Source organism: Corvus moneduloides, chromosome 1 (assembly GCF_009650955.1).
Source record: "Corvus moneduloides isolate bCorMon1 chromosome 1, bCorMon1.pri, whole genome shotgun sequence".
Taxonomy (NCBI): Eukaryota; Metazoa; Chordata; class Aves; order Passeriformes; family Corvidae; genus Corvus; species Corvus moneduloides.
Window position 1 is genome coordinate 24677156 of NC_045476.1, and position 27463 is coordinate 24704618.

The window sequence follows — 27463 nt, forward strand, 5'->3', positions numbered from 1 at the left end:
TAGGACTGGTGGCAGTGTCAGCGGAGAATGATCTTTCTTGCTCAAGCCCTACCTGGCACCCACTGGACTCCTTCATACAACCTGGAAAAGTGTGCCTTCCCTCAAGCTTTAGGTACCAGCGGAGTTTCTCACTCTCGCAGATCCCCAAAAGCTTAAAACATCCAGCAACTGCTTCCACACAACAAATTCTATGGACTCTGCCAGGCACGCAGGTGATTCTCCCTTTCCTTCTGCACCACTCAGATGCACTGAGTGCACTCCTTCTGCACTACTGCACTTTCCTTCTGCCCTCTCAATGTCACCGAGTCCACAGCAAAACCTCACGGCTTTTCCACTTGGAAAAGCTAAATGTGCCAGGACAGAAAGCTTTCGCTAACCTGCCCCCTTGCATTTTTCTCACAGCCTTTCATCTTCAGAGCAAGCACTGAAGCTATGCACTTGCCTTCTCAGCTGAGTGCCTTGTCGTATTCTCAGAGTCCGATATGGCCATCTCCTTCTTGCACAGAAAATGTGTCAGGATGGACAAACTGCTTCTGTCAAAACATGCTGATGCTCTGCGCTTTCCTTCTCAGCTCTTCATATCATACCATTCTCTGTTGTGCTGGCAACAATTGGCACCGAAAAGTTTCTGGCTATGTCTCACATGGATAACTGTGCCGGGGAAAAAGTTGGCTCGGACTTTCCCCCTTATGTTCAGAAACATCCATTCGCTCCACAATCAAAGCACAGCTTCCTTCCCTTTGCATCCTGCAAACTTCACTCATACTGCCCATCACCCCCCTTCCCCCCCCGCGCCCCACACCCCACACCCCTCCCCCAGCCCCCCTGGCCCCGTGATACTCTACGCGAGCTTGAAGAGAGTCCAATGCACTTCTTGCACAGAAAAATGTCCCAGACTTTCTCTCTCCAAGCTTTCCAGGATACCTCTTTTAAACTGATGGATGTTTTGGACTCCAGAGAATACAAAGTTCCTGATCCTACTTTTAGGTGAGATTTAATTTTCAGTGCATCATGCTGGTTTTAGATAGTAGAGGCTTTATTGAAACATAAGTGCCACCCTTTTTTTGCAGATACAAATTTGGAAATTGAAGGTTAGTGAGATCTCTTGTATTCGGGCCACAGTTTTTTGAAAGACCTGGACCTTAAGAGCTTTACATCTAGTTGTTTGCCGCTAAGCAGGGTATATTTTGTTTATTAAGTACATCGTCAAGTTTTCCTATGTTGTGTTCAACATCGGCACTAGATGGCGCTGTGTAAACACATAATCCCCAAATGGACAGCCGAAATGTGAAAACGTCCAGTCACTCAAATGAAATCCATATATGTTTTTCTGACCTTCCTGTTCCATGTGCAGAGGTCTTAAGTGCACACACTCAAACTGGCCAGTTATATGTGCTAAGGAAGTTTTTTAGCTTTCGGAGAGACCAGCAACCAAAATGCAAGTATCTGACAAAAATATAGCTCACTCAAGTGCTTGGTGAGAAAGCTCTTGCTGGCTCCACCTTCAACTGCATCTACTGAACTGCAGCACACACCCTTTTATCTTCACTTTCCTCCTGAGATCTATGAAGTACATAATCCTCAAGTCTCAGAGAGTCAGGAGCCAGGGTTTCCTCTGAAATTTCAATTCCACCTCCAAAATTCTGTACATACAAGGATTGCTCCCAGAGAGCTCCAGTTGTTATTGAGCAGCTTCTCAACAGTACCTTTAATACTGGGTCTGTGTTCTTTCCTTCCTAGGAAAAAGAACTTAGTCTTTCTCTTCCAGGAGTCCACCATCAAAATTTTCATTCCTCTTTCAAAATTCAACACCTCCAAGTTTTTCTCTCAAGACAGAAGGTGCCAGCATAAAATGATCTTGCCTGTATTACCCCCTGGCCAGCCTTTCTTTCTTTTTTCAGTGTTCTTTAGCATTCTTGTTTTGCTAATTTCTTATATTTACCACTACATACATATATAGAGAATATAAAATTATTCTTAAGGCTTACAAAATAGATTAGGTTAATACAAATGGTCCTTGGGGACCATTTTTATTAGCAAAGCATCTGCTAGAGTTTCCTCTATGAATCATCATGGACAGCATCATGTTCTTTCTGTCATGTTTCTTTGCAATAAGTTCATGTTTGGCACACTTTTTGTTGTTACTTCTCTCTCCCCAGCAACTTCGTCTTGTATAAGTTGGTTGTCTTCGTTATTATAGATGGCTATAACCAAGAAGCCTCAGGTCTCCTTAGCAATATGGTCATTAATGCAAGCTGTACAATCATGTGATTCACATATAAAGAAGGCCAGTGTGGAGTTGTGAATGTTTCATATTGTGGCATCACAGCATTCTGCCATATATGACCCATTGCTGCTTCTTGTATTGCCTTAAACATCTAATTTTTTAAACACAAATTAAAAAATAAATGTAGGCTTACGGATTCTTACAAGATCTGAAGTATGTGATCATCCTCTCATATTAACAGAGCTTTACACTTCATATACTTAAAGAGGATTATTCTTAATGGCTTGGCTTATTCACTGCTACAATCTACTGTCTTCAAACACTACTTTTCTGAGCAGGTGAGACCTAATTATGTGATTCTTGTACACTTCTTTAAACAGTGGGGAAATTAATTTTGATTTTTGGGCAATTGCCTAGGATTTAAAACTACCAATAAGAGAATCAGTACTAGTCTCACAGTAGTTACTGAGAACTATTTAGGTATGGTAATACTAATTACTATGTTAGGTAATACTTCTCTGTTTAAACACACTGGGCTGAAGTTTTAAACCCTTCTTTGCTTTGGTTTCACTGTCAGGGAGAGATGCCTATATACCAAGGGATGTTGTGGCAGGTGAAAATGCATGAAACTTTCCATGTCTTTTCCACCTGTTAACTTCTATATGTAGAAGCTGTGCCTTCTTTTAGTACACAATGGTTCTTTTTTTGGTTTAGGAAAGGATTATTTGGGAAGTACATAGCTTCACACAAGCTTTCTGTTTGAAATGCACAGGAATGATAGACATAGACTTTTATTAAACAGAAAGTAGTTGTCTGTTCAAAAATATCGTCTGATTTAATACATGATTTTTTATTCTACTGAAACTACATTTTCTTGAGGCTTTCCCTCAAGCAATTTCAGCAACTGTACTGTCTTTATTGACAGTCTTGTGAAACAGTGATCATTAATCTTTTAAATAAAACCCAGGTCAATTACAATTCTTTTCTCGTCCCAGTGCATTAATCTTCAGAGCATGGATTTTGTTTCAAAGCAGCTCACAGACCAGGTAGGAACTGGTAGAGATCTCTGATCAGTTTGTCACTCATGTCTCACATGCAAGTGTCTTCAACAGAAGATATCATAAGAATGATTTAAACTACCATTTTGCTGTTTTTTCCCTGGCCCCCAGTCATTCACTGTAGTCAGCTCCTCTCTTTGAAAATACTGATAATTGAATTAATAAAGCAAGTAAATAATGAATTCTTCCCCCAACACCTGGTGTTCTACTGTTTTTCTTCCTATTGGTACACATAACCAGGAAAGATTTTCTGATGTATTAAATATCCTTTAACTATCTTTTTTCTCAGAAAGCAAAAATGTTGTTAGTTTGTTACTACCTGAATACACTAGTCATTAATGAAGAAATCAGAACTTGCTGAACATCTAGTGCTCTGAATAGTACTATTTGCTAGCAGTTTTTCTCTCTTTTTCTCCAGTACAGAATGAAGTAGTAAAAAGGTTACAGGAAGATTCTTCAGCACTGAGAAGCAATAAACATTGCAGAAAATAGAACAGGATAGAACTTCTAAAGTTTCTCTATGCAGCCTTGTCTATGTCTTACCTCCTCTATCCTCTTCCATTGTTATGTACCTTTTTTGTGGTAGCTACGTACAAGAAGCTTGTGGGCAGACTCCTGGTGCTCTAGAGTGTGTTGTGCCTGCTTAACAGAGAAGGGGCAGCATGTGGTTTGGCCAGTTCTTGGGGGTGAAGCCAGTGAAGGGAGCAATGCTGGCACATAGCAAGTCAGTGGCCACAAACTGGGGCTGTGTCTGCGCGCCAGTAGGGCCCAAGTCTCCCCATCTTTGGGATGTGAGGACTGGCAAGACACTGGGCAGAGTCTAAGGAGGAGAGATATGGCCAATGTGTGAGCAGAGAAAACAGCTGAAGTTATTTTGTGTAGGTGAGTGAGGCTGAGCATTTAAAAGATGTTTGGACACATCCCAGGAATAATTCGGGCTTCCTGAATGAACCCCAAGAGATCCTGAGGAGAAGTAAGGGGCCAGCAGAGCTGAGTGCTCAGGCCATATTCTCTGTGAGACCGAGCAAAGGCAGGAGATTCCTTATCTGGCTTCAGACAACAACTTTGTACACCCCCATAACCCCCATCTGTAAATTAATTAGTATACTCCAGTTTGATCTGTCTGAATTCCTTTTTTAAGAGTATTTCAGTGTGTGGCAATTAAGCAGCTGAAAAGAGAACGGTAAAACTTGAATGCAGCCTTTTGCCGATGGTCCTCCAGAGTGTTAAACAGGATTTGTTTGCTTAAAATATGACTGTTCCCTTGTGAGTAGCTTCAACCTATTGAATTTAATTGGTCTGTAGATGTTATTCTCCTGGTTTTATTTAGTTTTAGGGAAGAGAGAGGGAGAAGTTAGATGGGATACTTCCTATTATGTTCTTGATTTTTCCCATATATCAGGGTTTCCTATGCTCTTCAGAGAACATTGAACTTAAAAAAATGCAAGGACAGAGTAAGGGATCTGTGTTTGAAATCTGGTTTTGCAGAGATTAAGAGAGAAATGAAAAATGATCCTTTCTTCTTCTATAAATACCGTTTTAAAAAAATTTCTCTTACCTGCTGGGATCTTGGATTGTATTCCAAATACCCATGGCATCCCTCCTCACTAGGAAAGCATTGCTATCTCCGTTGTATAGGTAAAGGCTAGATGTCAGAATAGACTCTCCAAGTCTCTGCTATCCAGGCTTGAATTTTTGCTCTCCTGAGGGCTACAGAGCACTTTCACTTGTGCTACTTCATTTGGAATGCTTTCATGCAGAACAGCAACACTTTCAGAAAGTCAACTATATGGTTCAAGGCAGAGTATAATTGAACTCAAAAAGCTTGTCTGGCTAATTCAATCATTATTTAAAGGAGTGAGGAAGAAAGAGGCTGGGCAGAGGATATTCTTCATTTGGCCGTAAGCATGGAGTGTAGTAGGGGGATTTGCTATGTTGGTGTGACAAATGTGATGAAATCCTAATTCCTTCTTCCACTGACTCTGCTTTTAGACTGTGTGTCCAGCTCAGCTGAGGAGAAACCCCAGGGGCCTGAACACTCTATATCATAATGGTCCACCCTAGGTGGGAAGCAAGGCCTATTGCCCATGAAGGGTGGATTGAGTGTGTTCATAGTGGAAAATTCAGCAGGTGACATACCTGAGCTTCATTCCCAGTACTGCCCCAAGCTCCTCCAGCTGGTTACTCATTATCTTTTGTACCAGTGAAAGCCCCTGGGCAGAGTGAGGCCATGTCTGCTGGGAAGGCAACATCAGCCCTGGATTCAAAGAAATGGGGAGTGTGAGCAGTCTAAAACCCAACCTAGTTGCTCTTCTGCAGAGCGGTCTAAGAGCTTCTAATTATAGTTCTCTACTACTGTGAGTTTTTTCTTCCCTCATTGTTGGGGTTCCTCCCCCCTGCCATGGGATCCTGGGAGAGGGGACCCTGGGGTAGAGGCATGGGGTCTCCCTGCTTCCTGGTAACATGTACCCTAATCCTGTTCCCCGTTGGTTAATTTGTGTTCCCCTGCCTGGGAAGGACCGTGGTTGCCCCATGATTGCTCAGTTCTTCAGCAGTCCCCTGGCCATGTAGCTGTAAAATAAAGGTCTCTGAAACATCTATCAAAAATCAGTCCCTATTTCTTTCCACGGGTCTCGCTGTCTAATGCATGTTGCAGGAGACCCCACAGCAACAGATGGTAGAGAATGTGGGCAACATAACAGTGCCCTGGAGACAGCGACTGTGAAACAATCAAGGTTTTGAAGATCCCCAAAAATTCGTGAGTAAAGACACTCTCTAGATCTCTATTCTTGCTTTTGTTTGGCTGTTCTCTCTGGACTATGGAGGAATTGTGGGAAATGTGGCTGTCGAAGCCACAGAAAGAAATTTATCTGGAAGTTAAAAAAATCCTGGCACAGCAAAACATGAAACTTGCTCCGGGATATCTAGAACATTTTTTTGACTGGCTTTTCAAAAGTTTCTTTTATGTTTCTCGAGACTTACTTTTTGACTTTAGTCCTCTTAAAACTGGTCTCTGCGATTTTTGGCTCGAGGTCTTGGATGAGATAATGGCTCAATCAAAACATGTACTAATGATAGAACTTCTCTGTGCATTTCCTGTGATTGGTGAATCTCTTGAGAAGCATGTGCATGGTCCTATTGCCTCTATGGCAGAAGATGACCGTCATCGCATGGCTGGGATCGTGCAGCGGCCATCCCAGGGGCGCATGACTGCAGCCACAGGGTCTCCCCTGCCTGTGCCAGGAGAGGTGCCTGCGCTGGATGCGCCCAGCCCCCTCAGGAGCCTGCACCTTATCATGGACCCCATCCCTGTCTAGGGGTTCCCTGCCATGCGACTGGTAGTGGGGGAGCTACGCCGCAGGCGCCGCGGGTGCCGTGGGTCACTAGCAGCAGAGAGGTGACCCCTGCAAGCAGCCAGGAACCAGGAACCAGTGCACGGGACTGCTCTTGCTCGTTCCCTGGCTGTTTGCGGAGATGGGGGGGGAGGGGAGGGGGCAGCGTGGAAACCCGCTCTGAGCACATGGATTGGAGAGCTTTGTAGAGTAAGAAGTGGCGGTTTCCACAGTGACACGAGAAACCGCGCAGTGCAGCACTGAGCCGAAACGGGGCCGCTCACAAAGCAGTATGGAGTGAGTTGGTGGAGCAGAACCGCTCGCAGGGCACGGGGCCGGCGGCAATGGCAACGTGGGGGTGTGCAGAGCCCAAACAGGCGCCGAAGCAGAACTGCTCAGACGGCACGGAGCAGCAGCAATGTGGGGGCCCAACTGAGATGTTGGAGTCTGCAAAGCAGTGGCTGCGCAGGACCAGCAGCCACGACACAGATGCAAGCATGTAATAGGAGAAGTACTAGCAATGAAAGTCACAGGAATTGTGAAATGGTAAAACATCAAAAACAGCTATGGTTTTATAACATGAGATGACACAGGGGAAGATGTATTCATCCATAGAACTTCCATTAAGAAGAATAACCCTGAAAAATACCTCCAAAGTGTAGAAGATGGAGAAGTTGTACAATTTGACATCGTACAAGGAAGAAAAGGCCCGCACGCGGGCCATGCGAGAGGGCCTGGGGGTATTCCAGTCAAAGGCAGCCGTTATACACAAAATTGTAAACAATATCCATACCAGCAACCTCCGTACCCGCAGCCTACTTTCTTTTACCCCATACCAAATATTTTGGCGGGGGGGGGATCTGAGTGCAGGGGAGCCAGCCAGAGTCACGACATGAACACCGATACGATTTGAGCATCGTGCTCCGCTTTATTGTTTACTTACACCAACTTATATCTACTTTGCAAAGATTCACGCCCTATTCCCACAAGACAGCCTCTAAGTAGCGGGGGAGCCGACCAGTGTATAACTTTGCCAAGGATTTTCAAGGCTGCCTGCTGCCAGGTGTCTTCCAGGCCTGCCTGCAGCCAGAGGCCAGTTCAGGGGTTCTTCCTCAGCAACCCTGGATTGGCCAGACTTTCCTGGGGTATCATATGCCCCTGTTCCACAAGGAATCCCTCTACACAATATGAACACTTTCCTAAGTTTACCCGATCCCCAATTTATTCTTAATCTGTTTTTCTCCCCATGGCTTCCCTATGCAATTCCCTTTCCCCACAATTCCTCTCCGATGCCGAGGGGAGGATGAAAAGGGGGAGGGAAGAAATTAACTGTCATTGTTTGGAGCCCCAACAGGTACAGATGAAGGAAACGCTCTCCTGCCTCAGTTTCCCCATAAAGCATGCTCAGAGAGTCCTGTCTCCCTTCTTCCAGCCCTAAGATGCTCCAGGGAAAAAATCTGTTTGGACATTTAGAGACTCAGGAGGGTGGCTTGTTTTCTTTTGAAACTGTTCTTGTTATTTTATGTTTATCCAGTTGTTTCCAATGTTAAGTTTTAAATCTCTTTTAGTTAAAACAAAAGGGTGAGGTGTTGGGGTTCCTCCCCCCTGCCATGGGGTCCTGGGAGAGGGGACCCTGGGGTAGAGGCATGGGATCTCCCTGCTCCCTGGTAACATGTACCCTAATCCTGTTCCCCGTTGGTTATTTTGTGTTCCCCTGCCCGGGAAGGACCGTGGTTGCTCCGTGATTGCTCAGTTCTTCAGCAGTCCCCCGGCCATGTAGCTGTAAAATAAAGGTCTCTGAAACATCTATCAAGAATTGGTCCCTATGTCTTTCCACGGGCCTCTCTGTCTAATGCATGTTGCAGGAGACCCCACAGCAACACCTCATTGCCATGGTTACACTGTAATTCTGTTTAGCAAAAAAGCCCCATAATTACACTTGCTCTTCTACGTTGGTAACAATGGATCATTGTTGTTCAGCTTCAACAATCTGAAGACAAGGGTATTGGAGAAAGGTTCTGTTTCACATTAAAATCTGCAATTAATTTGCAATTAATCTTTTAATTTATAATGTTGGTTGTTAAACTCAGTAGTCCTTCAACATACTGTGAATCTGGAGACTGCAAAGTTACTGTGCAGAACCCAGACAGTGTGTGTTCCTGTTAATGCTGTATGTTTTTATGTGGGTCATGGGGCAATAACATATATAGTTAGCTTAGTTTATTTACATCATATGCTGTTGGACCCCATAAAGCTGATTTTATGCATTAGATGAACAGTCATGTATTAAAGTTTCTAATCAGGTAAAATATTCTGTAAATTAAGAAACAAACACTTTATGCTTTTTTTTCTGTTACAAAAACTTAGCAAAAAATGGTATCACATTTATCCTACTTACTTTCATAATGATAATTTTTGCTTGGAGTCTGTTATTGCAAGGTATTGAATGCTCTGGCTGTAATCCAGCAAGACTTAGGCATGCAATTGAGCTCTAAAATCATAAGTTGTCCTACTTTATTGAAACCGTTTTAGTGCTTAAAGAGCGCAGGTGCATTAAGTGCTTTGCTGGATTGAAGCCAGAACACAAAGAGCCTTCCAAGTTCAAATCCTTAATTAACAAATTGATTCAAAGCAGTTCTTGTATGCAAGGCAACAATAGCAATGAGATGGTTGAGTACTGAACTCTACCAGGGCATCTAAGGACAATGTATTTTGTTAAATGATGGTTAAGTATGTCTAGGTATGGTTTGCTGTAGTCTATTTTTCTTATAAAGGCAAAATCTGGCTTGATGGTTGTGTGTTGATGAATACAAATGAAATAAATGTATCACACTATGGATTATATATATAAATGTTTATGGAGTTTTACTGTTTGCTTACTAACTTAAGTCTTTATATTACTACTTCTTTCTTCAATGATTAGGTAATTTGTCTATTTGATCAGAAGGTATTTTTCATTAGAAGGATGTTGCTGAACCTCCTGTACTATTTGATAGACTTTTAAATGCATATTTCTTTTGTCTCTCCTTTCTGGATTTTATTTAAATGGAGAATACTTTCTCGTTCTTATTCTCTAAGATTTAATTTACCTGTATTACGCTAAACTATTAAGTAATCCCAAACTGTTGAAATATTGGACAAAAAGTGAAAGGCCCTCCTTTTATCTGAGACTTTACACCTGAACAGGTGATCAACCCTGGCAAACAGATAGAAAGGTGCCTTGCCAACTGCAATGAAAATCCGCAGCTTCTCACTCTGTACTGGGGCTTTGCCACAGTGCCTTTTGGGCCACAATTCAGCACTCTCAGAGGATTATAGTTGAGGCAGGAACCCAAACTGCATTTGAGGATACTATAGCTGAGACAGGGACTCAAACTACAGCAACTACGATAGTGAAAAAGAAAAAAAGGACTTCTTTATGTTTAAAGAAGTTCTGGATTTTGGAGACTTTCTCATGTTTTTCTTTGGGCTGGGTTTTTGTTTTGTTCTGTTTTTCATATCACTAGCACCATAGTTCAGAAGAAACAGAAAACTTAACCAGTTCTTCAGTAATTTCCTCCAAATGCTCAACAGCTAAAACATAGTTCATGTCAATGGCCTAGGGTCCAGTAGACTTGACTGATAAAGCTCAGATGTTTGTCAGTGTAGGCTCTTCCACAGTTACTTACTATGTAATGGAAAACAGCATGTGATCTTTACCTAGTGTTTTGCAAGCTAGCCATTTTAGGATTGTTCTGTCCGTAATTGTATGTCTTGCACCATAGATCTGTCTGATGTGCTGTTGATGTTGCACAGCATCAGGATTGTCTCCTGAAGCACTGCACAGTGGCGGTGCTGCTGGTTCCTGCTGCTACCACTTCACATCAACTTCATCTAAGCAATAGCTAGAAAACAGTACCCAAAATAACAAGGCTGGTTTAGAGATGAGATTCAAAACCCAGTGGCTCCTCTTGTCTGATTTGTATCTTAGCTTTCAGAGTTTATTTTTCAAGCTTTTCTCCAGACTGGCTGTTGCTGATGGAGTTTGAGGCCCAGTGTAAGATACTCAGACAGTGGACCTGTTTCCATTCTGCACCACTGCAAATCTCCAAAAATGCAGATTGGTAAAAAGAAAGGGAATTTAGAAAAAAAAAGTGCATTATCTCTTGCAGATGCTAAAGATTAGCTGCAAAGAGACTTTAATCTTAAATTACTACAATGAAGGATCAATTTTTCAGAGGTGGGGAGCAATAGTAGCATATATACAAAAATTGTCAGAACTGGAGGTTACTGTGTAAAAACCAGGTATATAATGGTACTTTCTGCTGAAGGCCTGTGATATGGAGGAAGCATGTAACTAGATATTAACATTTCTCTACCAGTAAGTACTTTGACCAGGGGGCAGAAAGGTACTGAAAACTTGAAATTTGGATGTTAGGGATTTCTGTCTGTGAAATGACCTGAAATAAAACCCAGGTAATTTTCTTGCTTTTCTCTTTTCTTTTGTTGTTTGATAAGCAGCTGAATTCTTGCAGCCCAGAGACCGGTACTGTTTATCGAAGGAAAAAAATTTGTCAGGGGGAGACATGGGACAAAATGGCTGAAAATAAACTCTTCCTAGAGCCCTGATTTTGGTACCCCAGTGATTTCTATCCCAAGTAGAAAGAAATGTCAGGACAAGATTGTGTAGGATGAACGCATGAAAGAAGCTAATAAGAGGATAGCACACAACAGTGCTCTTGCCATGGAAAACAGAAAAATGAGGAATTGTAGGAAGAAAGGAGGCATTGTGATCCTCCCCAGTGTGGTAGAAATGAGGAATGGCAAGCCACTGGTTAGTAGCTACAACTCTGCAGGCACTAAAACCAGTGATGGACTCAGAAGTTATCCCAAGCTGCCTCATTCCAGGTAGTTATCATAGATAAGAATTTTGTTGTCCACAATATACACAAGTATGATTGCTCTTTTGTGCACTGAGGACTGAATAATACTTCTATAATAGTTACTGCTTTATGGGATTAAGATGACTATTGAGGGCAGAAGAAAGGACACCAGAAAACTCTGCTAGATGAACATACATTATGTAAAATATACCAAACCACTGACAGCTGCTAATGCTTTGCTACTGCACAAGAGGTTATTTTTCCTGTGTGCTGATTCACACTGGGAAACAGGCTGTGCAGGGATGTTCTCTTTAGAGGGAGGTGAAGTCTTGACAGATCTCTTGAAAGCTACTTTGTCATGAGCAAAATAAACAATGAGGAAGTCTATGCATTGGTCTATGCTAAAGTGGTGGCCATACACGTTGATGGAGGTTGATGGTAATGCTTTGGCAGTGATACAGAAACATTAGCACTACTTAAAGCTGGGATATTAGTTTGATGAGGAGAACCCTGGACAAAGAATTGGGTCTTAAGTCCAGCATTGACAATGTAAAGAGTTTGGACTGAAGTATGTCCAAGGCTGAACCTTTGTCCTAGAAGCAGTTTAAACAATGAAAGCATTTTAAATCTTGCATATTATTGCCTCTTATTCCCTGCATCTAGTTGGTTGTATTCCTCCAGTTTATTCCCCTAACATCTGTTTTTTTCTCTTTTGAGAACAGTGGGTTTTAAAATTAAGTGGCCACCATACCTGTTCTGTAATAAAACAGTGGCCACTACTTACTTACGGTACTTATTTACTAATATGACTTCAAGGTCATTCCCTACATCCCTTGCACAGTCTGTTTGCCAGACAAGCTCTGGACTCCATAGCTGCCAAAACAGTCCAGCCATTTGCCCTGTTGTAAGTAGCTACAAATCTTTTTTATATCTTTATTCCACAGCAAAATCCAGCACAAATATTTGGTAGATGTAGGCAGCTCCTGCACAATCTTAAAAAAACCCCCAGAATTTAAGATGGAAAAAACTAGTTGAAGCAGATATAGTTGCTCATGGTATTTTTTTTTCGAGAGACAAATTTTAAGAAGAGTGACATCATTTGGTTTTTGTCTTTTTTTTGTTTCCCCCTTAATTCCTCCCTCTTTTTTCCTTCTTCTCCTTTAGAAAATACTTTGACATATTTCAGTGTGATAAAAGCTGGACATAGATCCATCTTTGGAAGAATGTTGGGATGTAGTGTGGGCTTTTAAATGGAACTGGAAGAAATTATGAAATCGATGTTTCAAAGAGAGGTGAGTAATGCATAGTTTCTTTTCCTTTTTAATTTACCATTTCACCTGCAGGGTGAAAACCACATGCCAAACAAAGAAAATAAAGTAACTTAGTTTTGATGACTTCAGATAATCCTTTCTTTGTGTGTGAAGGTAAAGTAAAATGCCAGTGTCTCTTCCTCTTCTGTGTTTGAAAAAAAAAATCACTTTTAACCTTTTATTCAACATTATCTTATTTGCTTGTTGTGGTTTCCCAAGGCTCTTATACCTTAACAATATCTGCATTGTGCAAGTGCTTTTGGATCCTGTTGTTATGTTACACACTTGTAGGACAAAAAGGCTAGCTCATGTTGCAGTGAGATATGTTTTTCATCTGCTAATGTGATTCTAGAGATAGAGCTTGAAGAATGGAGGGGAAGTGGAACTGCGAAGTGTTTAAACTCTGAGGATGCAAATTAATACTGACAGTGAATGTTTAGGACACCAGAACCTCTTTAGAGTTGCATATGTTAAAGTAGTATTGGGTATTTACTTAAATTAAACTGTGTATTTACTTAAAATATTATTAAAGTAATACTGGGTATTTATATTTATTATATAAGACAACTTAAGTAACAGATTTTGTCAAGCTCAATGTTCATTTTCTTATAATGAGAGCAGTTTATAGAGAAGGAAAGAAATGCTGCTGTGGACATTTTGTCTTACAAACCTTGGTAGGTAAGCTTAAAGCTTAGAACTACTTGCATAAAAAAGTTTAAATGCATGTTCCTTGTTTGGACACCATGGAAAATTAGTTTGAGTTTTTAGGGAGTAGAGAAGCTGAGGCACTTATAAAAAACCCCCACAACCCTCTTCCCCAAATCAAAACCAAAACCCATCACCAAACAACAAACAAAACCTCCTCCAGCTGTTAGGTATTTGTTCAATGATGGGCAGAACAGGTAAGTGTTCAAGTCCTGGAAAAGTTAATGGGAACTGGATGTTTCACTTCTTTTACATCTAATAATTAATTTTTGCAAACCTATTGTCCATCAAAATGAGTTGCATTTGAATGAGTAGGTTCCAGAAGTCCCTGAAGCAGTCTTGAAAATTTTTTTTCCCTTCAGTGCCACACACAACCCTGCCACTCACCCTTTCTTAGTGTGCTGTAGACTGTTACAGCCTGCAGCTGAAGTATAAAAAATTCTTTGCCAGCTTTAAAATACTATGCCCTTCTGGTGGAAGAAACAACAAAGCAAATAGCAAACTAATTTGAAATTTGAAACTCTACCCTTAAATATTTCATGATCACCCTCTCTAAAATACAAAATTTTGCTGACTGACTTTAGAATGCCTTCAGCAGAATGTAGGGATTGAAGGAGAAATTAAGGAAAGCATTATAGGAAAGGTTATAAACTTCTACTCACAAACTGAATTGTGATTTCAATGTAGTATTCTTCTTCCACTACTGCCTATAGGAGCAGGAGCCCAGAATAGATAGACCTTTGTGGTCACATCTTATAGACTGATAGAAGTGACCATATTCTAAAGTTTAACCAGTGGTTACTGCTGTTGGTTTGCTTCCCTATTCTGTATGCTGGTCCTACTGGAAAAATAGATAAGAACCATGACCCTGACAGAGGTAGGAAAGACCAGTGAAAGTGGGAATACTTTGTCGTTGGAAACTGCAGCAATGTAAAAAGACAAGGACCCTCCCAGCAGGTACAAAGAGGAATCGCTTTATTGCAAAACTCAGCCCTTTTTAACCAATTAGCCCTTTATCAGTTACATTCTTGTAAAGCACAACAAACATAATTCAACCAACCACCATAAACCATGATGTGAACACGGGATGGCCATATAACTTTTTTTCCATGGTTATGTAACTTGTTTTCTACCTCTAATTCAGCTGAGTCATTCCCAGAATCCTTTTCTACTTAGCCGAAGTAACAGGAGTGAGCCATGATTGTACAAGGGTAACAAGGCCCTCATTTTGTATGGTTTTGCTTATCCACAACAGGAAACCTCAGCTCTTCAGGTAATTTTAATGGACATCTTTAATAGTGTGTAGACACCCTACAGTATGATTGTACACAGTATATGATCATGTGGTTATTGACTTTGTACTGGATAAGATGCAGAGTGGATAGCTGAGAGTAACATGCTATTGGACTAAACATTAATGTGCTCACCAGCTCCATGCAGGTATGAGGTGAGTCCATGTTGGCCAGGCAGTTGTTAGTCTGGCAGGGAGGTGCAGCTCACCGTTGTCTCAGACAGGGACAATTCTTGATCTTACTAGGTGTCCCACTTCTGACCCTCTTCTTTTCTCTGAAGGTTTTATAACTTTCCTTGTTATTTTTGAGTCCTTGAGTGACTATTTCTGATTATACAATTCCTTGATTTTCTCCCCCATTTGCTTATTTTGCTGACCTTATTTTATCCTCCATTTACAAGAATTTTTTTTTACCAAAGTCAAGTCAAGGTCTCTTGGATTTGCTAAGGTCCTTCCAAGGTCTTGACAAGGTCAAGACAAGTCTCAGGCCACAGTTAAATGAATCTCAAAAGTCTGGGCTATGAGCTACAGTTCTCCTCTTTGACGATTTAATTTCTTTAGATCATTAACGCCATTGACTCCATTAGGGTCAGGCATCAAGTTGAGTCTTCACTTACATCTTTGTCTAGTGGGCTGCAGCAGGATTTGGAGTCTTAATGGCAACACTCAAATCTAAACACAGTACTATCATGTATGCAAACACCAGCCTTGTTTATATTCCAACTGGTCATTAATTGGTATTTCAGTGTCAACCCACCACTGTTGAGGTTGTCATTGCTACATGAAAAAACTATCCAGGTGGAGCACGAAGAAAGCACTGAATCATTACAATGATGGAGAATTTTTCATCCCATTCTCCTTGTGTTTTATTAACTCTTATATCTGATTAACCCTCTGTAGTTGCTGTGAGCTTATGGAGTGTCCAGATGTGTAAAATAATTTTTTAGTTACTAAAATTATTTCTTAAATATACTTCTCATAGTAGGAGACCTCTTTAATATAAGGTTTTTACACCAGAAGGATGCACTACTGAACTCTGGACAAGTTTTCATCTCTGTAGAACTGTTTTTAACAGCAAATGCCTTTATGAAAGATCTACTATCACCTTAAAATATTTATTCCTCTTCTTGCCTGTAGGTAATGAATTAATGAGGTCTATTTGGAATCTTGTCCTAAATATATATTTTTCTATTGGCTATTCTGGTTTTATCATCAGTATGTGAAGAGGTTAGTGCATGTAGCAAACTTTTCTCTACCAAAGTTTGAGTGAGTGTCTTCTTCTATGACTTGTCACCATTCTATAAGAAGCCTAGCATTCCTAGTGTGGCAAAATCAGTGCTCTTTACATTATAATTTTGATATCAGGATGAAATTCAAGCTTCTACTAAAATTACAATTTTGTCAGGGCTGTGCCTGTATATTGTCCAAGTGTAATTAATGACTGATACCTTGGGCAGGTTAGGAACTTCCCAGCTGGTCTCTGCAGAGATGAGGAGGGCTGTTTGGTAACAGTGAACTCACTTGAGATAAGGTGATTTAACTTTTATCTTCAAATCCAGAACACTTGCAAGACATTTGAAGGCTGTGTTTTCTTCCTGAACACTGCCATCTGCCCAAAATTATGTGAGACTGGTAAGCTGAGTAGCTCTCTAGCATCATTGCAGTGAGCTGCCTGGATCAGGCACTGCCTCATGCCCATCTGCCACCTCCTGCTGTGCAGTCTATTCAGCCAGCTCTTGCTTGAGGGTACTGGTGGGCACCTGTCCTAGTTTAAAAGACAGGTGTCTTCCAAGAAAGGCAGGAACCTTCCTGGAATGGAAAAGATTACCCCTCCCTCCAAATTATTATAACTTTGAAATTATGGGGCTTTCAGGCAAAGATATTTGCCTGAAAGGAATAACAAAATTAATCCTTCCAAAAGGAGTAACAGTTATTTACTAGAAAATATATTTGTGTGTGTATATATATATATATATATATATACACACATACATATATATAGAAACAGAGCAAACCGCAAACAACAACAAAACAGAGAAACAGTAACAGGATTCCTCCAACCCGTTAAGTGAATTTTTTCCCTTTTGATGTAGTTACAACTGGCAGGCAGGGTGCGCTGCTGGCTCCTGGCGAGGCAGAGAGGCTGCAGTGACTCCCCCACAGCTTCAGGGGCTGCTGTTGGCTCCCAGTGAGGCAGAGGAGCTGCGATAATTCCCCCATGGCCTCAGGGGCACTCAGACGTGGGCTCGGGAGCCTCCTGAGGTGGTGGTGGGAGCTCGGGCGCGGATAAAGATAGAAGAGGCTCCCTGTGCAAAACTCACAGGGAGCAGCTGGTCTCGGTACCACTCCAGGCGGCAAGCTGAACTGTAGCAATGACCCAGGAACAGTGGGCTGGAACAGTGGAAATGGTCTGGAACAGGGAGATGGGCAGACCCAGGGTAGTGAGCTAAACTGTAGCAATGTCCCCAGAGCAGCCAAACTCCCTCTGTAACACACATGACCATTCTCCTCCACCACCGAGCCGAAATAGGGAGAGGCCAGCCCCCATCACCCAGCTAAGTCTCGGTTAGCCCCAAAACCTCTCCTGGCATTATACTGCAATTCCCGAGAAAAAATCCCCCCAGCCAGAGAGCTCACTCCCCAGCCAAAATTTCCAAACTCTTGTTCCCCTGGCCGACCCATTACAGTGGTATGTGAGAGTGCTTGGCCATTTCTTTTACTTCTTAATTACCTCCTATACATCTCCTGGACAACCCCTCCCCTTACAGCCTCTTCCTTTCAGGTAAGAAATGGGAGAAAACTCCCCGAAAAACCCAAACCCAGAACACCACTCCAAGCAATTAATCCTCTTTTGATTAACAACATTTTTCAAACTGTATTTTGCCCATCTCTTCCACTACTAGTGAAGTCTGTGTCTCAGAGCAGCCCACATAGCATGTCCACCACAATACCATTCCAAAGCCTGACCTCTAGCTCCTGCCTTGTACTGGAGATGGTGGCCTTTCTCTGGTGCTGTGATAGTTTCACGTGGGTGGCCCACCTGTGTATATGCACCTGCATGAAACTGATCTAAAGCTCACTGACAATGTTGGAGCTGCCCGAGGCAGCACAGCGTCCAGCTGCAGACGTCCTTGGCTTCTGCTGCTGCAGGCAAGGATCAGCTGCAGCCTGCAGGGAAAGCTGTCAGCTGCAGCAAGGAGGGAAAGCTGACTCCTTCGCAAGGAGCAAGCCCCAAACAAAGGTGGTGTAAAAGCGTTGGCAGAGCCAAAGGATGAGAAAGAGGTCTCTACGCAGGTTCCAGCTGCTCTCTAGCCGGTGGAAAATTCAGGGACAAAGACCGGAAAAAGGGGGGAAAGCACAGCATTTCATACGGGGGTGCAACAAAGGGAAACAACCAATGGGGATCGAGTGAGGAGTAGGACATGACAGGGGAATAACCAACGGGGATAACTTAGGGGAGGGAATTACATGAGTAGACCAATGGGGCATCGAAGAAGGATGAACTTTCCAGAACTAATACATAAGCAACTAGTGGAAATGCATAAACATGAAGTTATACATGAAACTGGGTGGAGAATTCCTGAATCAATAAACTTAAAACATGTAAGCTAAGAACCACTAGGAACATGGGAACTCGCTGTAACCAGTGGGTGAGAATCAGACCTCTGTGTTCTGGAGGCCTGTTCAGAAGTTCTCTGAATGCTCTGTTGCAGTGGCCATTGTTGCCTGCCCTGCAACAGGTCGTTCTTTCCTTTTCCTTTAGTTTCACGCTTCCATGCTGTCCTGGAAATATGTGCTCGCAGTGTAATTTTTTTTTTTAAATCTGGTCCAGGTCAGACATCTGCGTGTCGGATGGTCTAAGAATCACTTTGAGTGTTGAATTTTGCTTGGAGAATATCTACCTGAGATATGGAGAATATGTACCTGAGATACCAAATGCAGCCTTTTGCAGCAGACATACACTGTTGAGCCTATGATTGCTGATTCTGTTCCTTAAACACTGTATGCTGGTCCTACTGGTCTTAAATTTTGACTCCTTGAAGTAGCAATCATTCAATATTCTCTGTTCTGGAGATCTCAGAGATGAACAAGCTGACTTGACAATCAGGGAGACCTTCAGGAGACGAGTGCAAAGTTCTGGCTGACAGGGTATTAGTAATAAGAAATGTTCATACTGCTATCAATCTGTGGCAAATGATGTCTGCCTTCTACTTTTTGCATAATGGACACCACCTCTGAAATTCAGAAGTCCACGAATGTTCTCCTGGTTCTTCAAGTTTGGTGAAACTAAGGCAAAGATTGTGACACTTGTCAGATAAATAACTTTGTCAGCTCACTTTACCACGTACTTCTTTTTCCTGAGGAGTTGCTGGGTGGCAAGAGAGGGAACTATGATTTTTCAGCTGTACAGACCTGGTTAAAAGACTTGCAGTAGAATTAATGAAGAAAATGCAGTAAATCCACAGCACAAGCCCTGAAGATTATTAACTACTGTTTAAACTATAAAAAAAATTACTTCACCATTGTTCACATAGCTTTGTGACATACAGGTGAGCAGATACAATTTTTACATTTAATGAAGCATATTCATTGACCTGTATGTGTTAAGGGTTATTAGTGTACTATTGCAAAAAAAAAAAAAAAAAGAAAAAAATATTCTGATGTTGTGAACTAAAAATCTGTCAAATTTCTTGCATCATGTTCCTTGCAAGGAGGGACTACTCCTCTTGTACCTGCAGCCCAACACCTCAGCCTTTCTTTGCTCCTTACTCTTTACTCATGCATCAGAAAGAAGGAGGATCTGTGACCAGCTGCAGCTGTTGCCTGGAGTTGTACAGGAGGAGTGACTGTCCCAGGGCCTCCTTGCTTAGCAGGGCCCAGAACATAAAATGATGGTGCTGGCAGGCACTTGTCACTGGAAGCTGCATCCCACATATTCTCTCTCCACACATGACCTGATGCACTAGGGAGTCCATGAAACCCAACAGGAGGATGTTGGGAAGAAACTTGAAAGAAATTAATTTACTGCTTGTTTCAAAGTATTCTGAACTATTGGTCTAGAAAGAAATTTTGTTAGGAGTCTTGACTTGGTAAACACTGAAAATTGTATTCTATTTTATTTATGACTAGTTGAAGGATATATATTGTTCTTTCTGGGAGATTTTGCTTTCTGTTTGGAGCGGAGTTTCACAGAGTAATTACTTAATATGAAAATCATCAAAAAGACCAGGATGTCTCTTAAATAAAGATATTTTTCTTGAATCACTGCAAAGTTTTGGCAGGCTACATTTAAAGTGCAGATACAGAAATATCAGACTAGATTCCCCTAACTTTCAGGATTTTACTCTTGTAGAAAACTGGAGGAACATTCAACAGGCTCAAAACAACCAGGTGGGAAGTGATTGGGGAACATGGAGAGGGTCTCCATAGGTGGGGTGGTACACAGCACTCCTATCCCCTTGAGCCTGCCTGCATGAACGTTTGAAATGTCGGCTGGTGGTCTGCACTGTAATGGGAGCAATCAACCTCATGGGACTTCTGGGAACATTCTGGCTTTGTGTAAAGCACAGATGCGATACTTAAGAGCTGAAATTAGCATAAGCTCACCTGGAGGAGGGCCTCAGTGGACCAGAACAGATAAAAAGATAGTGAGACATGTTGAGTGGCACACTCCACTACCCTGGATTTAAAAGCTGCTGAGACCATGCTAGATCCTAGGGTGGTAACCATCTACCTTTCTTTCTCCATTTTATTTATTTCTCTTTCTTTTCCTTCTCCTAGCTTCTTCTTCTCAAAATATATTTTAAGCCAGACCAAAAAATCCAGTCAATGCTTTGTTAAGTGCCTTGTTCTATCTGAAGGTTTTAGAGTTTGCAAGTAAAATCATTTGTTATTGAACCTCCTGAGAATTTTGTTGTTTTTTCCATGCACCACCTGTAACTATTTTCTTGGTCCAAGGTGCCTGTTTTAACAAAGGTGTACAAAGGCTGCATGAATCTAAAGGAAACTAATTTCTTCCTGCATTACTTTTCGTAGTCTGCTGGCTCTGTGTGAGCACTTGGTATTGGTATTGGTTATCAGATAGAGAGTATTGAAAGAGATTGCTCAAGAGTTTGTCTTCTAATCAGAAATAATATGTGCAAAGTATTTATATCAGCATAACAACACAAAAATATATTTAGCTTATCACTAAAGCTAATTGCCTCATGTATCACCTCCCTGAAATGTGTATTTAGTTACTATGTATTCTACTTAAGTCATGAATTTGTGAATACTTGCCGTAAATATATAATTAAATGAAAATAACTGTTTAACAATAATGGAAAAATTTCTCTGCTGCTTTAAGTTCTGTTTTAAACCTGTATCCAGAGTCAGGGGTCAGGAAGAATTTTTCGCTTGGGTGGGATTAGTGACTACTATGTGTGTTTTCTTGCTTGACTCTTGATTTTTTTGCTATCCCTTGAAAAGGGGACTGGGACCTGCTTTCTTGAAAGTTCTGAGAATTTTCATGTATCAAGGCTCCTACCAATGCAGGGACCTAAAGTATCACTGCTGCCTTGGGTGTACTGCCCTTGGTCTCTGTCACTGTTCTCTGGACCATTGTACATTCAAGGCCTGCAGCTCAGTTTGGCATGTGAGATTGTCTAGTGACCTGAGGAATGCAGAGTTATAGAGGCAGAAATGTCTTGAGCTAAATAGCTTTATTTTTGCTGCCTATGATTGTGAATTTGTGGATCCCATGATCCTTACCAGTTGTCATATTACTGTGCTACTATGTGGTTGGGGTACTCAGAACACTAAAATTGATCTTGTGTAGTGGTTTAGGAATGATATCCCCTAATTTAGTGCACTTACCAAAATTCCACTGGCACTTGCGTCCCTCTTGCTTCCAGTTGGAAGCACAAAAGACAAAGATTAAAGGTTGAGATAAGGACAAGTTAGTGGAAGCAGCAATAAGATAAGAAAACAAACAGTAGCAGCAACAATTACAAAAACGTACAAAGAGAGAGGGTGATTTACATGAAAAATGCTCACCAAGACTGAGTCAATGAAAACCAGTGGTGGACAGACCCTCCACCTGCCATGCTTTCCCCTGACCTCAAACTGTGCCCACCTTCTTCTTGGGAGGAAGAGTCCCTTAGTTCTACCTGCTGATGATGACGTGAGGTGGTATAGAATAAAAACCTAGACACATCCACATGGCTCCAGACTCTGCTGCTTCACAGCTAATGGGAAAAAATTAATTCTGTCCTTGCCAAAACCAGGACATCTTGTGAGAAGAAAAATGGTAAAGCTAAATAATTTTAGTAAAGAACAAATTGTGTTGGAGTTGCATGAAGGAGCCAGACTGTCCTATTATGTCCATAAAGAGAATGAAACCAAATGGATTTTTAAAAATCACCTACTTCCTTGCTCCCCTTCCCCCAACTCTAGCAATACCACTTTGTGTTAGTGTGTGTAGGTACAATGAATAAAGAGTTCTCCTGACACATTTCTCTCTCTGCAGTCCAAGATGTTTCTCTGCCCATCCATTCTTCTGTATATTCCCTTGTCTCTCCTGAAATCATTCAGGTTATCAGGATGAGGTTGTCTGATAGCTTGTTTGCACATAGCATACTGTAGTGGCAGTCTCATGGATAGTTGTTCTGTTTTACCACAACTTAGTATCTGTGCTTTACTGTGAACAACTGGGGACCTCTTCTGTTTTTTCTGCCATTGGTATAAGAGAAAAATTTGCATGGCTGAAAGTATTTGGTGATTTAGGTGGTTTTCAGGCAATGCCTCTTCTGCTCCTGGCCCTTCTGAGTAGGCTTAGAACATGATGTCCATCAAAGGTAGGTTTATGGGGACCGGCTGTCCCCTTGACATTGCCAGACTTTGGACAGGCAAGGTGCCATGGAAGAGTCCTTGCTGTATGGGTATGGACAACTCCAAACCCCTACCTGGTCACAGATACAGCAGTTCTGAAGAGCCAATGCCTACTATTTCCAACCTTCTAGTGAAGAAATTACTCTGATTTCTCCTGGTACTTAACAATGCAGGGCAGGATTCAGTTCCTGTACAGCCATAGACTGAATTTTTAGGCAAACAGATGAATTAGTTAGATAGGCCCTTCCTGCATGCGAAGAAAAACAGTGTAGTATGATCCCATCTCTGGAGGTACCTATGCTTCTTCCTTGATTACAGAGGGTGTCTACCTGATTAACTTAGGCTGAATTTTCAGATGGCTTTTCAGATGGCTGGTATTTAAATGAAATTAATTGCTTTCTAGGCTTCCAACTTTCTGCAAAGGTAGTTCAAAGTCCTGGGATGACAGCTTTCAGTTGCTTAGCCCAGAATAGGTTAGAAAGAAGTAGATGGCAGCCAAATGGAATTATATTTCGTACAGGGTCTCTTATACTTGAAATAGTATACAACATATCTAAACTAGTTTTGTTGCATCAGATGTTTTAGGAAGATGTGGGGTTTTATAGATATATAAAAAATATCTATCTGGAAATTCTTGATACACTTGCTTTTCAAATAACTTTTAAAAATCAGATTAAAGGAACAAGATAAATGGAAATCTCATTACAGGCTTTGACAACAATGGAATTCTCTTTATGAAAAATATGCTTGTTGAATCTCTGACTTTTTGGTAACAGTAAGATATTAGCTTACACTGTATATAATTCAAGGGAAGCTTCAGTAGTTTGAGTATGCTAATGATTAAATCTTTCATTATGAGAACCTAGTTTTTAATGATTCAGTGGTTTGATCAGAGCAATAAAATTAGTTAATATTGAAATGGAAGTAAATCTGCTATGTACATGTTGATAGTAGGTCTGATACCTGTTGCTCATTTCCTGTAGCATGGCCTCCAAACTGCTACTAACTATACAGGGAACCCAGAGTGACTGCCCTTAAATTCAGCACTTACTATTACATAGTGTGGAAACCTTCTCTTCTCTTTCCTTTCAGAGTAGTATTTGCTGATTTAATTCTTCTGTGGACAAGGCAGCTTTGCACTGACCTTCTCTCAAGAGATGGGGTAGAACAATGACCAGTGTATTGCACGTGCTATACAAAAGTGTTTGTGTGTGTGCTACTATGGTGTGTGGGGTTGTGCTATGTGTATATTTAAAATCATCTTTCTGAGGCTTAATTTCCATTTAATCAAGTAGATCTGTATCAACACAGAAGACAGATAGCTCTGCAAATAGGATATAGGCTACATTCATGTAGCATGAAGATCTGGTCAAAACCCTTAGGTCTAGGAACTGGGTAGCTGTAGCAGGCAGTCTAGTTTTTAATACCTTTTAAAAGTTGGAGTTGTGTCTTGTTTCACTTACTTGTGTTTGTATGATTGAAGAAGGAGCAGCTGGCTTAGGGAGGGAATGGCTTGGAGCACATGTAGGGAATTAGGTTGTTCATGTTACCTGGATACTTCTTAATTTTTCTAGATAACTTGAAGGGCATGGTTTTCATGGTAACTCAAACACGTTTATTCAAATTGTGTTTTGGAATGGATCAAGTGTAAAAATCTAGTCAAAAGTAACATCTGCAGTTCAGGTAAAAACAAGTATATGCTCAGTGTATATGAAAATAGAGAAAAGCAATGCTCTCAACTCCTTTGGGAGGAAGGATATGTAATTAATTTACCATGTGGAACAACGGTATGTTAAAAGCCAAATACTGACATGAGTAGGCCTGCATTCAGGACAGTGGCTAAGAAGCACCACAGTTCAGTTTTTCCTCCAGGCTGGAAGAAAAGGAGCAGTTTGTGATTCTAAGAGCTAAGGAAGCTTTTCTGAATCTGGTGAAGTTGCACTGATTTGTACTGTCAAAAGATCTGCTTTCTTACTCTGTCTATTGTAGTATGCACTCAAGATTTTCACATCATAGATAAATCATGTCAGTGAATTCCTTTAGTAAAATGAAATACATTTAAAACTAGATTTGTAGAATAGAGAGGACAGAAGAAGAGAACAATTCAGGGTTGAATGAGAGGACACACAGTAGTGGTATAATGTGTGAATTGGAAAGCAACTTATTTTTCAGAATTTGGCTGCTGTTGTGGTTTAGCCCCAGCATGCAGCTGCTCACTCACTCCTCCACCAGTGGGATGGGTGAGACAATTGGAAGAAGATGAGAAAACTCCTGGGTTGTGACAAAGTTTAATAGGTAAAGAAAAAGCCATGCACACAAGCAAAGCAAAACAAGGAATTCATTTACCACTTCTATTGGGGAGACAAGTGTTCAGCTTTTCCCAGGAAAGCAGGGCTCCATCACACATAATGGTTAGTTGGGAAGACAAATGTCATAATGCCAGATGTCCCCTGCCTCTTCCTTCTTCCCTGCCACTTTATATACTGAGCATGATGTCATATGATATGGACTATCATTTTGGTCAGTTGGGGTCAGCTGTCCTGGCTGTGTCTTTTGTCAACTTCCCACGCATCCCCAGTCCCTTTGCCAGCATGGCAACATCTGAAGCAGAAAAGGCCGTGTCAGCACTCCTTAGCAATGATTAAAACATCTGTATATTACCAGCATAAATTCGAAACACAGCCTCATACTGGCTACTGTGAAGAAAATTAACTCTACACCAGTCAAAATCAGCACAACTGGCTACCATTCAAAACATCAGGGAGAATGATACCTACTGGGGAATCAAATGGGATTCGATGACTAACTGGTCACTGCTGTCCCCCTGTGTGGTGACTTTTCAGGAGGGCTAGCTGGAAGGAATGAAGGCAAAACATGAACAAAGTAAACATGGTGCAAGTACCATGAGGATCAGAAATCTCTCTGGCAAGATAGAAATGAAATCTTTCAGTATCGCTTTAATTGCATGTTCCCATGAATATTTTTAGAAGCAGAAGCCTATCTTTACCACATGTATATGACAAAATCATGTAGCGTTAATTCTTTTGCAACCTGTTTTTAACACTGTTACCTCAAGTTTTTTTTGCTGAGTAATGGTATAAGTTTTATTGGTTCTGATTTTGGTTGACTTGCTTTGAACAGCTGCTTGCTGTAATATAGAGAATCACGTTACACTGGAGAATCATACTTAAGTAGTGTGCTGAACAAGACCAAAGAAATAAAATGAAAACATAAAGACAGATGAAATCTGATCAAGCAGCACTGTTTAGACAAGACTGGAATTAGAGCACTTAAATTTTTTTGCTGTTGAAACGCTATTATTTTTTAAAACCCTCTCCCCCCCTACCCCCCATCCCAAACAAGGAGAAAATTTTCATTTAAAAAGTGAAACTACACTTGGAGGCAGGGCTGCTTTTGGCCTTCGTGGTACTATGGACTACAAGTTAGTGTATGAAGAAAATACATAGGGATAAATGTATTTATGGGGATCTTTAAAGCCTTCATGTTCTCTTTTCCTGCTAGAGCTTCTTTCCCATTGTTTACCTTTGCAAATATCCAGACCAGATGCTCCTTCACCACTTTGTTTTTCCTGATTGCAAGTGCACTGGAAAGCTATATGATTATAGTAGCTGCGAATATTGCATTTTTACTGGACACAGTACAGAAGATGGGCATTACTGCTGCTAGCAAATTGCATCTAGTTGGAAGAGGATCAGACTTACCATATTACTGTTGGCAAGCAATCTGAAGAAAGCTTAAGTTATTGCAAATGATCCCGATGCTCAGCTTAAGCCTCTTCACTGAACTACCTCTTCCAGCTCTCAGATGCCTCACTCTCTCTGGGTACCTAAGAAAGAGCTTCTCCAGAGAGTGATTCAGATTTTAGGAACTCAAACTCATCTTTGTGGCTCCCTGCTCACTGCAGTGGGAGCCTCAGTGTTCCTCATTTAGGTAACTCAGCCAAGTGCCTGAAATTAGATGATGTAGATTCCTCCTGTGCTTCTAAAGAGAATAATGAATTTTCTCTGAGTTGCAGATCTGCTTGAAATAGTTAAGGTGAAGGCCAAGCTCAAAATAATACTACAATGTTTTTTTTTCCTTTCCTGTGCCTGGTATTTACTGGATACACTTGGATTTTCACCCATGGTGTGAAATCACTTTAAATAGGACAAAATGTGTGTTTATTGGGAAATATAAATTGGCATAAACCAAGAAAATATTCCAGCAAACTGAAGACTATTCCATTTTTCAGCTTGTGACAAGGGAGAAAATGGTAAAGCCCGAAGCAAGCAGAAAACATCTGAACAGCTGATGCTAAACAGCTTTTATTAAAAAGTCATATTGCCTTCTGGCTGCCTCCCCTGCCTCCCCTAAAAATAACTTATATGTAGTGAATAGTCCCGACAATGACGACCTCTGATAATATCTTCACAACATGCAGATGGAGTGCTTCTAGGAAACGGTAAAAACTTTCAGGGAAGAATAGCATCTTAGGTATTACAGGTTGCATAAACAACCTGTAATACCTAAGTTCATTGTTGATTGTGAGAAATACACCAAACACCTCAGGGGATTTCAGCTGAATTTCTTTTCTGAAATTTGAAATTTTCTTAAAAAGTTATCAATTTTTAGTGCATCATGCCCAGTCGCATAACTCTTCTTTGGGATATTAAATGTTTTCAGGTGACATTGATACTAGTGGTGAGACAGCCCTCTAAAACTTCTCTGAAAAATATGTGCTTGTAAAAATTATTAAATTGAAGTTTGTGGAAATTCGGTGGTGGAATCAATATTTTCAAAGGCAGGAGC

At 41.1% G+C, this 27463-nt stretch overlaps 1 protein-coding gene across 1 annotated transcript in view; it reads left to right on the forward strand.

The window, feature by feature from the left end:
• The first annotated feature begins 12752 nt into the window (after positions 1-12752).
• PDE1C (phosphodiesterase 1C) overlaps positions 12753-27463 on the forward strand; it is a 367759-nt gene continuing 353048 nt past the window's right edge. The window contains exon 1 of the mRNA XM_032102433.1: positions 12753-12771. The gene's annotated coding sequence lies outside the window, so the exon portion shown is untranslated. The remainder of the gene's footprint in view (positions 12772-27463) is intronic.